Genomic DNA, 12,141 nt, shown 5'->3' on the forward strand with positions numbered 1-12,141 from the left:
ATAAATTATAATGAACTAAACAATGCATACATTTATATATTTGTTATATATTTGTTTCTGGCAAAGACTATCCACCTTGATGGACACATCTTTTGGATGCAGTTGTGAGATCTTTTGGACCATGTAGGAGAGGATGGGATCAGATCAGATGTAGTATTTCTTCCGGGTTGGAGGTAGTGAAGGGAGGGATGAGCAGTGATGCTGCCTCTGTTTGCTCCGCACATCAGCAGCGTAGCTCCAGTCAGACAGACCCAGGGTCCGCCCGGAGAGAGAGAGAGAGAGACAGAGACCAGACCGCATAGCGCTACTACCGGCTGGACCTCTTCAGGATCTTTGCAAATGGATGTCTCCCGTTGTTCCGCCTTTTGACACTGGACAGTGCTCTTGTAGCCGCGTTCAACGCGAGAAACACCTCATCCCCGGCTTGGTTTTTTGTGAGGTTTGTCTCGACGACACGGAGAGAACCACACTCCCCCTCCACCACCCCCACCATCGTTAGCTCACTAAGCTAAGCTAGCCCTGCTAACTTGGCTGCGATACTTTGCACCGTATCGGCGTCAGTTTTGTGCCTCGGAGCTAGCTCGAGGTCTCTTGCGCCACAGCGGTGAATTGAGTTGCCCCTGTCACTCTAGGTAAGCAAACAATACATGCGAAAAACAACGCATCATACTTGTTTTTATCCAGATAAAAAAAAAAACTGTCAAACGCAGGCTTGGCTTTCTGACGGTATCTAGCAGCAGACTGGCGCTATGGCAGAAGAGGCTTCTTGTTGACAGAAGCAGCCAAGCAACGAGGATGTGATGCGCCTCACCGTTATACACATTTTCACTTTATTTTCCTTCGCAGCCAGTTGCTGCTCCTCTCACACCCATGCAGTGTGTTAAATGACAGAATGCCTGCTTTATTAATGATATAATTGCTCATAAACACTTTTTCGCCATCGCGTGTGTTCGCGTTCACCCTGGACTGTCGATGTGTCGTGAATGGGCCAGTGTCAGGTAAACGTTGTCTCACACTTGCCGCATTTGACTGCAGCGAGTTTTCCTAACGGTTTATTTAAATGAGACAGAAGTAAGACAGCCGGCCCCGTGCACAGTGTAAAGTAGTCCATGTTTAAAGTTGAGGATACTGGTTACTATATGGACAGTTTATGTACTCTTTCTGGTCGACGTTTCCTCATTTATCTCTGAACATTTCTGAGCTTCAGTGCTGCAGGAAAAACGAGCCGTACACCCGGAATACAACACCCTACTTGGTGCTTGTTGTGGCTCCTGTGTCCTGATAGAGGTCAGATGATTTAGCTTAGCTTCATGCATATAGGAGGTAAATAAATAGTGGACCAGATTGAGCCGCTTTCCGTCTTTATGGTGCTGCATGTTTCGAGGGCCCTCCTCCTCTTCTGTTTGAACAGAGGTTAATCACATTTCATGTAATTCAATCACCAAGAGACCTTTTTATAGGGTTTTGTTGAAGCACGCGGGGCCTGACGTATGTGAAAGAGACTCGCTGAGTGAATGAAATGGGGTGAGAACGCGCGTGCATGAGTGAGCCATACATTAACAATGCTGTAATTATCTCCAGAGATAAGAGAATGGATTCACTATCAATCCTGCAAGAATCTGCAGTTGCAAGATGTTGGATTGACAGGGAACCAATTAAATTAATCTGTCATGCTCTTTAAAGGGAGGGAAAAGAGGATCATGTATTATTTATCCACAGTGTGTGTGTGTGTGTGTGCGTGTGTGTGTGTGTAGCTGGAGGGAAGCTGCTGTAGCTGTGTGCTACCTGTAGCATTGGTCCCATGGTGCCTGCACACGAGCATCTTGTTTGATCACGCTTTGAACAGGAGTATCTGTGTGGTACAGCTAATAAGCAAAAGAAGCACTGCTTTAACCATGTAGGTCAACGTTCTAAAAATATAGTGGTTTAAGCCTTGATTTGAACATGTGGTTGCATGTTCTCAGCGCAGACTTTTTTTTGGTTATTTTTGGGTTGTATGTGCGTCATGTTCAGGAGCTTGCCTCAGAGCTGTATAGCTAAACTCAGCCCTGTGTTAAGGTATGACTGTCCAGCATTGAAAGGAAATGAATCATGTTCCTCATTTCAAGGCCGTGCAGTCGGCATGATGCGTTTCCTGCCCTGTGTGGACTGTGTGCTCAGGCCCCAGCAGATGTGCCTGCTGTTGTGTGTGTGAGTCCCACTCTCCCATACTTGTGAGTGCGGATTTGAGAGTTTTGCAAATTGGGAACATTTTGGCCAATCTTCAGTACATGGATTTAGTTAGAGGCAAGTATTCGGATAATGACAAAATTACCTAGGCTCTCTGTCTAAGAAATTAATGATATTATTGAGGCTCCCTCAACATCTATCAGAATACGAATGTGTGTGTGCGTACTGTGGGCATGTGTAAGTATTAGGTTATGTGTGTTTTCACTGTGTAATGGCAGTACAGGTGGTAATAATCATGATGATGGTATGCTTTGGAATGTAATTTGTTTAATGTGTACAAAACTCCCAATTATAAAGCATGTGAACGAATGCAGCCATGATGTTTTTCATTTTTCCGTGTTTGTAATCATGGTGCGAAGCACGTAGACCTTAGATTTCCCTTGATTTTTGCTGCTCAACATATTTAGTGAAAGTGAAAGTTGGGAAGGTGGAAAATCTCCGATGTCCACTGTGTTGGTGTGCATTTGGTATTTGTGAGTGCATGTGCTTGTCATAGAGGCTGTGGTGCATTTATTGCTCCGAGCGGGTCTGGAACAATAGCTCTATTCTGGCCCATGTCTCCGGAGGGAGGCAGCAGCATACGGCGTTCCCGGCGCTCGGTGTGCCAGCGAGGCTTGGTTTGGGATTGGGTTTCCACAGCCACCTGGAGCTCCGAGCACAGGAATGCTATTGTTCCTCCTTTTCCAGACTATGGCCGGATCAGACGCACATGCAAACACACACATAAGCAGACGCATGCATGTGCACGCGAGAGGAGCTCATACACCAGCCTGTCTGTCCCCAAAAACTTAGGTCACCTTGGTTGTCATTGCTTACATAAATAGACAGTGAAACATCAAGACTCTGCTTCGCACAGCCGCCGAGACCGGACATTAGCAGCAGAGCAATGCGCCACAGAACATATATGTGAGCTGAATTAATTGTAGTTTCACTGTTTGTTCTGTTGTTTAGCTGCTCTGATAATCTGCAAAGACTTGAGACAGACATGTGACGCTAATGGTTAAAAATGCAACTAAGGCTGAAACAATTTCATTTGTCAGCTGACAAAAGAGGAGGAGTTAATCCTTTAGTCATTTATCAAGCAACATTGGCAAACTCTAATACCAGTTTGTAAAGAATTATCAACCTTTCCCATTTTGTCTATTATTTCAAATTAAATACGTTTGGGCATTTGTGTTGTCACCTTGGGCTCAGGAATATTGTAATGAGTAATTCCCGCCATTGTCAGTCATTTTCCACACAATTGATAGATTTTTTTAAAATGATTGACAGATTTCTTGATGATGAAAATAAAGAGTTACTTGCAGACTTGAAAAGCTGTGACCTTGAAATGTAATTGAATATTTAAATGAATTAATATACATCTTGTCATAGAGAGAGTAGAGCAAGCGTAGCGACACCTCTTCTGTTATCCAATCGAGCCGGCGAAATGTCGGTTTGACTTTGTTTACTTCAAAGTTGTCTTTTTAATCAAATCCCACTCTCTCAAGAAGACATCACACAAACGTCAGCTGTCCGTCAGATGTCTGATTACCGAGTTTTGTTTTTAATAATGTTGTCTGATCACAACATCAGACAGACTTATCTCCACACTTTGCATCAATTTGTTTTTTAGCAATGTGGCAGTGCCGCACAAATCAGATTTTGCTTCTCACAGATATTAGCTAATTCATATGTATTTTGACATCATTTAGAAGTTGTTTTTGAGCCTTTATTAGAGAGGAGATGGTTGCGAGTGACAGGAACTGTGGGGTTAGAGAGATCGAGGATGACGTGCAATAAAGGTCTTTGTTCCAACTCAATGATTTATATTTGTAGTCCTGATTTACCATTGTTTTAATTCAAATAGTGAGTGAGTGCGTGCTACATGTTTATCCCGTCTTTAAGAGGGTTAGATTGCCTTTTCTACAAGAAAGTGGAAGCCTGGATTTAGTGTAGACCTTCCAGAAAGTCACTCCGGATGTTGATAGCTAGTTTAGCTGGATCAGATAGCGGAGACCTAATTGGTTAAACTTCAGACAAAGTGAGAGAAACAGAAGACTGATAGGGATGAGAAAGAGGAAGAAGAGATAGCCATCAACAGCGTTTAGCAGTCCTGCCTCCCAGTCCTCTAGGGTTTTACACAAAGGCAATTTCAGTTGTGTGTGTGTGTATGTGTGTGTGTGCGCATGTGCTTGCCATGCGTGTGTGTCCTCTGGCTTTCCAGCGAGTCACATTAGAGATAAAGTTGCACTGAAGTGGGTCAGCCAGTGCCACCAGGGAGCCTTGCCAGCTCCCTGCTCCCTCTCAGGCTGCAACCAACCAAAGGCCAACACAAACACATGAAACCAGAGTTGTGTGTTCATTCTATGTATGCATTGTTTGTTGGTATTGATCATTGGTGTGTGTGTTTATGTGCAGACGGAGTGTGATCGTTGCTGTTCTGTCATTCATTGAGATAACAGCTCACTGTACTTTGACTCCTTATAAACAGCTTTGCTGGAGAATTAAATACTGTAAAGCGGTGACGGCAGAATGAGCTCTGGCGCAGTGTGTTGAGACTGCATGTAGAGCCTCTACAGATGATTCAGAGCCTGTCACACAGCGTGGCTCAGCTGGATGGACTCAGTATTTCTGCTGGCTTAATGATAAGGAAATAGGATTTAGCCCAGTGTTCAGCAGTGGTTTATTTTTTCTGCGTTGGTTCTCCTCAAGGCATTAGTGATCTATTTCTGTGCTCAGTTTGCTTGCACTGTCCCTGCATTGTTGGATCGAGGTGACATCATGGGGTAATACATAGACAGTAAGCATAGCACGAGACTCAATTATTGCACAATATTGCTGAGATCACTCTTAGCTACTTCCCTCCAATGCAAATACAAAGCTGCTGCTCTCGAGGAACTGGTCTCAGGAGGTCTTCTGGCCATAATCTGAAACCGTTTTGTTCCGCCACTGGCCAGGTGTGCTTAGGTGTGAAAATGGGCGGCGTTTCAAGTGGTCAGCAGCAAATACTGTTCTGTATATTTAATTATTTTCACGGCATCTTCCTCTGCAGTGTTGACTATACGCCACCGCTCTCAATAAATGGAGTTCTGGGAAGAACTAAGATCTCTGATGCGTGGTTGTTGATCGGAATACAGAAATATTTTGAAGAAGCAGGTCTCAACCTGCAAGCGATCTGCATTCCAGCAAATGAACGATGACTTCCCCACAAGGAACTATAACACGCGTCATGTTGTCATTGAGAACGGGGTGGAAGCGTTTATTTAGAACGATCTACATGTGGCATTTGCAGAAGAGCTTATGTCGGAGCTTTTTGTATTAACGTTTATTAAAACAGATTTGAATGTGTATCAGGGACGTTGATGTGGATATCCTCTACTTTAATTTGCGTCGACAGGATGATATCTAAATCCTATTTTTTTCCCCCACATTCCTCTCACACCTGGACACGTCGATGCAACTTTGTGAGCTGAACAAAAATCCAATTTGAATCTGCAATTGCGATTTTACTTTTTGTTGCCAGCGCAGTTGTCTTTGACTTTAGGACTTGTAGTCATCCTATTACGTGGTCGACTTCACAAAGAGATCCTGAGCTCGGATAGTACGAAGCTTTAAGAGGCACCTTGAGCACCCGCACAGAGTTAAAATTAAAAAAAGCACTGCAGCAGCTCAGCCGTGCAGGATTGAGTAACCCTACACACCGTGTGTTCAGCTCAGCGCCAACAATTCCCGTCTTTGTAGGAGTGCACTGATCATGCCTCTGTGTGTTGCTCACAGCATCTGTTTCACTCAGATATGACCGAGCAGGAAAAGACATAGTTTCCATGGTTACGGGACGGCTCCTTACCCATCCCCCCCCCCCCCCCCCCCCCTTCACACCCGCCATAGGAGGAAGTGGAATATATCCAATTTCTGCTGACTCATAGAGAAACAGTTGTGTGTGTGTGTGTGTGTCACACACTTGGACACAGATGTCTCCCCTCACTCAAGCCTGGAGTGAATGTGTGTGTGTGTTGGCGTCTTTAACCAGCATGTAGGTTCGTTTGTTTTGTAAGTTTGTAATTTAAATCTCAACAAGAATAGTGCTTTATGGAATAGTAGGGTATTTGTTGTGTGTGTGTGGTGGCCTGCCTAAGTGACACTCTATTGATCTCTATGGGGACATTTGTCCTCTGCATGTGACACAAACTTACTGTTTAGGAGCGGCAGGCAGCCACCGTGCCCGGGGGATAAAGTCCTGAAACCAGGTCCTTGGTCAAGGACAATGGCAGGAGTTCTACTTACTGTAGCATGGCTGTCAGTAGTGGTGCAATGGATCCTAAACTCACGGTCCGGATCGGACCACGGTTCAGAGTCACGGATCGGATCAGCACAAAAGAAAAAAGGGAGCAAAAATACCCTTTAGAGATCCCTGATTACGTTGTTTTTGCCGCCGATTGTTGATGACTCATGTTGGCAGATCCAGATCCCGTTGTTTGATTATAGCAGCTGGTCTACGCGGCTCCAGACACCGTCCCAAAAATCATTTCAACCGCTCTGAAGTCTGTAAACCATCTTATCTTTTTACTTTGTTAAAGTAATTTATAGTGTTTTTTTTCTTTATAAAAACACACAACTCGAATGATAAGAAAATAAAAGATTGTGTTTTCATTGAACCGTGTCATTAGTAGCTTTAATGAGGTATCATAAGCTGCTTAGAGCTCGTGTTAGGAAGTTAAACAGCTCATAATACATCTCTAATATCTATTTTATATTCATGGCAAAACATCTTCAAACCACTCGATTTATTCAAGTTTCCCACCAACACTACATTTTACGAGATCACATGTGAACACTTCATGATAACGTTATAATTTACCTTCGCCCAATACTCATCTTCACTGAACAGAGCCTGAACGCATCATAATGTAACTTAACTTCTCCTGTCAGTTTAAACAGACTGGTTGTTTACAATGTAACATTATCAGAGATCGGTATGAATGTCGATGTCCTGATCGCATATTTTACTGAATATTGGCGGATAACGATCGTCAGTGAAACTTTATGTCTCACTGCAATGGTTAACTGTACACTGAGTAATTAATCCGTACGGATAGGAAGGTAGCAGTAGAGTTCAAACCCAGAACCCTCTCGCCGAGAGGCAATACTGCTAATCACTGAGTCACTGAGCTGCCACATCCACAGAGCTGCTAAATCAAGAAAGCCCAGCGAGGATTTATAGAGATTTACTGCTCCAACCTCACTGCTTTCATCCTGGAGAAAGGAGCCCTGTTTGTACCTGGATGAAGGTCCTTAATTGGTCTTGGTTCACACAGTGCGTTCACATGCCTTTGCTACTTAAAGCAATGCACTGTTAAAAGAAGAACTTTGTTGTAGAAGAAGTTGTTTTGCATGACGCTGATTATTACGGTCTGTGATCACGACTTTTATGAGAAATCGATAATCCAACAGATGACCGGTGGATGACCAACAATGTACATTTGAGCTAAACTGGGCTCAACGGTAACAGCTGGTGAATCTCTCTGAAAAGCTGATGTTTCTTTTCACAACATACTTAGGCCAGTGTCTTATGTCATCATCGTTGTGGGGGGATATGATAATATCGATATCAATGTGTCTACCATACCAGTTAGTATTTTGGTATCCATCAGTGTATTATATATGGGTGTATTAGACCATTGTGGGCAGTGTTGCATATCACTGAGCAGGACAGTTTTATGGCAATGTTAGATTGTCTTTTGATCTTCCAGGAAATGTACTTTATCATGATGTCAGTTGTTATCACAAAACTACATGCATCATAATAAAGGATAGGTGGCATTATGGAATGTTATAAAAATACTGTATAATATAGAATAGCTCAATATGATGCCTCTTAAGCCTTTTAAAGGTTGATGGAAAGACTAGTTATAGATAAATACATGACTTTCTCAAGCTTGTACTGTATGTACACGACCGTTTAGTCGTGTCCAGTGGTTTGAAGTAGCTTTGCTTTTTTCAGCACATGTGTAAAAAAGGAACTAAAGATACCATAAACCTTTTAGCTGTGGTAGTAGCTTCTGTCGTATATTATATAGGACAGTAACACAGGAACAGACTTGCTTAAACATGGTGTGTGTGTATTTGTGTCACTTCAATCAAAACACTGCCAAAGTTAAAGAAGTTCAGAAATCTAACCGGTATTGTAAAAAGAGCATTTATTTAACAAATAAACTCAACAACGAAGTCGAGTCACACTTTGTATTCAGCTCCTTCTTCATCTCCTCTCAACACCAGTGAAGGTAAACACCGGTGAAGACTATAAACAAATCAATTGTGTTTTTACTAAAGTTACTGACTCACAAATCTGTTTGGATGTAATTTCACCCGACTGAAACTCCAGCAGTTTGTGAGATTATGTCGCTTTTACTTTCACAGGATTGCCTCTGATTTGGCACTGTGAACCCAAACAAATACAGTGGTGTGAGTTGTTTCCACAAAAATAAGAAATTAGAAGTGTGACTACACTCTGACGCTTGTTTAGATCGTTAAATGTAACAGTAGGCTCGACTTGTATCCCGAATAGGGAAGTATGTGTAGCTCCTGGATGTAGAGGAAAGACGAGAGCTTGAGGAGGGCAGAGCGGACAGACCCGTCATGAGTTGTGTGTTGTGTGACAGAGCTATCTGCCCCGGGCTCACCCTGACCAAGGTACAGCACTCCCCTCTGGGCCCGCAACCACACGCAACCGTCCATCTCCAGCTCTTATCTCCTACCAGGCTGCTGCTCTCGAGTGTCTGTTTGCATGTGTGTGGGTCAGTGTGTTTGTGTGTCTGAGGAGTCTTTGAGTAGAGTTGTTCCAACCTGCTCACACTGATAGCCGTATCAACTCATGGCTGATTGACTGCAGAACACTGGGCCCATTGTTTTTCTGAGTGTGTGTGTGTGTGTGTGCATGGGCGTGTAAGCTAAGCCATCAGAAATTGCATTTCTACGAGCCACAAATGTCGGCCGCACTGTGCTCATGTATCTCGTGTGTGTGTGTGTGTGTGTGTGTGTGTGTGTGTGTGTGTGTGTGTGTGTGTGTGTGTGTGTGTGTGTGTGTGTGTGTGTGTGTGTGTGTGTGTGTGTGTGTGTGTGTGTGTGTGTGTGTGTGTGTGTGTGTGTGTGTGTGTGTTGCAGTGTAATCTGCCAGAGGCTGGGATGTGGGTCAGTGTGGCTGCAGCTCTTCAGGGAGAGACAGCAGCAGCATACTGCCTGTGTACTTACTATAGCGGGGCTAGGCTGCGTAAAAACATGCTTTACAAAAATGCAAACTTACGCTTGAGATTTGACTTGTTATAAGTTATGCATTTTCACATACCCTGAAACAAAGCATTGGCTATTTTAGTCATTCTAGCCTTTTCTTCTGTGTGCCTAGCTAAACATATTAGCTAAACATATTAGCTAAACATATTCAAACGTATAAGTGTGTGTGGAGCTAGCCTTGTTTGAATAGGGTCTACAGCCCATGGTGATAAACGTTTAGATTCTGTGTGACGTCATAATAAGGCTAGATTGGAAAGAGGATGGGCAGATTAGTCATGCCTGGGCTCATAGTGGATTTCCCCTGCAACCATTCGGCCGAAGGTATTGCTGAACATTTAGAAGTCAAAATAAAAGCCTATTGGAGGTTAAACTGTGTGTGTGTGTGTGTGTGTGTGGGCTATTGACCTCATGATGGAGCTGCTTAAATGAAATATTGATAGTGCTTGCTTGGTTAGAGAGTGTGTGTGTGCGTGTGCAGATGTGGAGTTGTATGTGTATATGCAGAACCTCACCCAGTGATTGATTGTGCATTTTGCTGCAGCTGATTGGCTATCGAGTGTCCATTTCCTTTTTGCACACACAGTCTCAGAGAGCACACCACTTGAAGTGGCCCAGCAGTGTTACAGCCGGATTAATGAGGACAGAGTGTGCCGACAGACAGGTAGGTTACACGATGCTGCTGAGTGCCAATGATGGGCAGCACTGTTTGAACAGTGAGATGAAAAATGTAATTCTTTCCTGTGAAAGAACAACAGATTTCCTTTTTGTTTCAGGCGGATGCTATAGATATTATCCAGTTACTCGGCACACTCAGTTTGCCAGGTCTATTATATGGTGTCTCCAAATGTCTGCTACAGCTCTATCATGTTATCTTAACTGATCCTGAAGCTGTGTTTTATTAAAAGCTTTTTGTTCAGTGCCACATGGAAAGAGCAGTCTGCAGTGTATGCAGCTAAAATACCAGCTTCTGTTGTACAGGAAATGTGTTAATCCCACAATTTGCCGCTACAGCAGAGGAGGAGGAGATTGCATGCTGGGAAGTCTCTCCTGGGTTGGGAATATTGCCGGGAGCGTTTGATCACGCAGCTGGGGGCATGCACGCTCTTAAGTTAGAGCGCCTTTAGCGTCTGTACTGTGAGTGTTTCTTTAGTGAAACAGAATATGTGAGCGCTGCGCAGTTAAGAGAAGGATTTAAATCAAATCTTTCGCATTTGATTGAACCGCTAAAAAGTGGAAGGGCTTAGAATGTAGCGTGATGTGGAGCTACAGAGGACTGTGGCTCCACACACGCCTCCCTAGTCTCTAAAAGTTGCAGATTGATGGACGGATGGATGTCGTTATATCATTGGGTGGTACTTGCTTACCTACGAATATGTCTTATTCTGTTTTACAGGAAGAAAATATGATTGGATTTTGATGTAAAAATACAAATATATCAATTTTGTTTGTCATGTATTTGTCAATAGGTGCAGAATATGACCGGAGATAAGATATAAAAGGGTTAAAGGGCATATTTTATTTAATCTCGACTTAAAGCTTGTTAACATGGCTGCTGGAGGGACACCAGGGAGAGATGGATCCAAGAACAAATCGCAAGCCTTGAGATGGTACCAAGACACACAGCGATAGATGGGAAAGTTTCGGGCTAAATCTGTTCTGTTTATCACTCGGGACACAGTGAAGGGAAGGTAGTGCGTGCGTGTGTGTGTGTTTTTTGTGGTGTGTGCCACCACCTGCTGCTCTGTTTCTTGCGCTCTCTACTGTTCTCTCCGTAAACAGGAAGCTGATGTCTCTGTGAGACTCCTCTCGGCCGTTCTTTTCTGTCCCTCAGTCTCTCTTTCTTCCTGTACCGACCCAGCCTCCCTCTGTGAGTGCATACAGTATATCTAGAAAGTGACAGGCAGTTCCCACAGCACGTCTTTATTATGGGAAGCATAACAGGCTGTGTTGTGAGACGTTTCTTCCATGATAAGTGTGACATAATGGCGTGACCTGCAGAGTTGAGCCAGTTGCTTCTTACCTATTTTCCTCCTTGCTCTATTCCTGGCATTCCTGTTTTTGCTCCTTGGGCTTCCCCTGGAAAGCTGTCAGAAATGGTGAGCTACAGCAACAGTTCCCTGTGAAACTGTTGTTGTCATCTTTTGTTGCCTTTCCTCTTGTCCCTATTTAGCATGGATTTTGTGTTTTTGTGCGTGCATGAGGCGCTGCAGGCCCCTCAGGTTCTTCCTTTCCCACACCGCTGTAGACATGAGGTGTTTGACAGCGCAGGACGTCGAAGGGAGGACTGGAAGGAGGCGCATTTGGCACAGGATTAGCACGCCACTGTTTGTTGTTGCTAAGACCAAAGATGTCATCTTTGGACTCCCTCTGTTACAACATACGCTACAAACAGAGTCACGTAACACATGTAAAAACCCTGGCTGGGAGCCAAACACACACACACACACATGCGCACTTCGTGCTCATAGCAAGCTATCGCACAGTCTTTAAGAAACCTTTCTTTCTGTAGAGAGCGCTGAGTTTAATGCTGGCTGGTTGGTGTGTTCCCGCTGAGCTCGGGGGAATTGTGAATGACTGATTTGACTGTCACTTAGTTTTAGCTCTCAGCCCACACTACCGTCTAAATTGTCCAGAACAAAGGTT

General features: G+C 43.8%; 1 protein-coding gene across 3 annotated transcripts in view; it reads left to right on the top strand.

The window, feature by feature from the left end:
- The first annotated feature begins 222 nt into the window (after window positions 1-222).
- The window catches only part of galnt1 (UDP-N-acetyl-alpha-D-galactosamine:polypeptide N-acetylgalactosaminyltransferase 1), a 35,297-nt gene continuing 23,378 nt past the window's right edge, over window positions 223-12,141 (top strand). Inside the window, exon 1 of one of the 3 annotated variants that reach the window (XM_076108838.1) lies at window positions 223-632. The gene's annotated coding sequence lies outside the window, so the exon portion shown is untranslated. The remainder of the gene's footprint in view (window positions 633-12,141) is intronic. The other 2 variants (XM_076108836.1, XM_076108839.1) reach the window with 2 other exon arrangements.

This window comes from Anarhichas minor, unplaced genomic scaffold (assembly GCF_050575085.1).
Source record: "Anarhichas minor isolate MPS153535 unplaced genomic scaffold, ASM5057508v1 ptg000041l, whole genome shotgun sequence".
Lineage (NCBI taxonomy): Eukaryota > Metazoa > Chordata > Actinopteri > Perciformes > Anarhichadidae > Anarhichas > Anarhichas minor.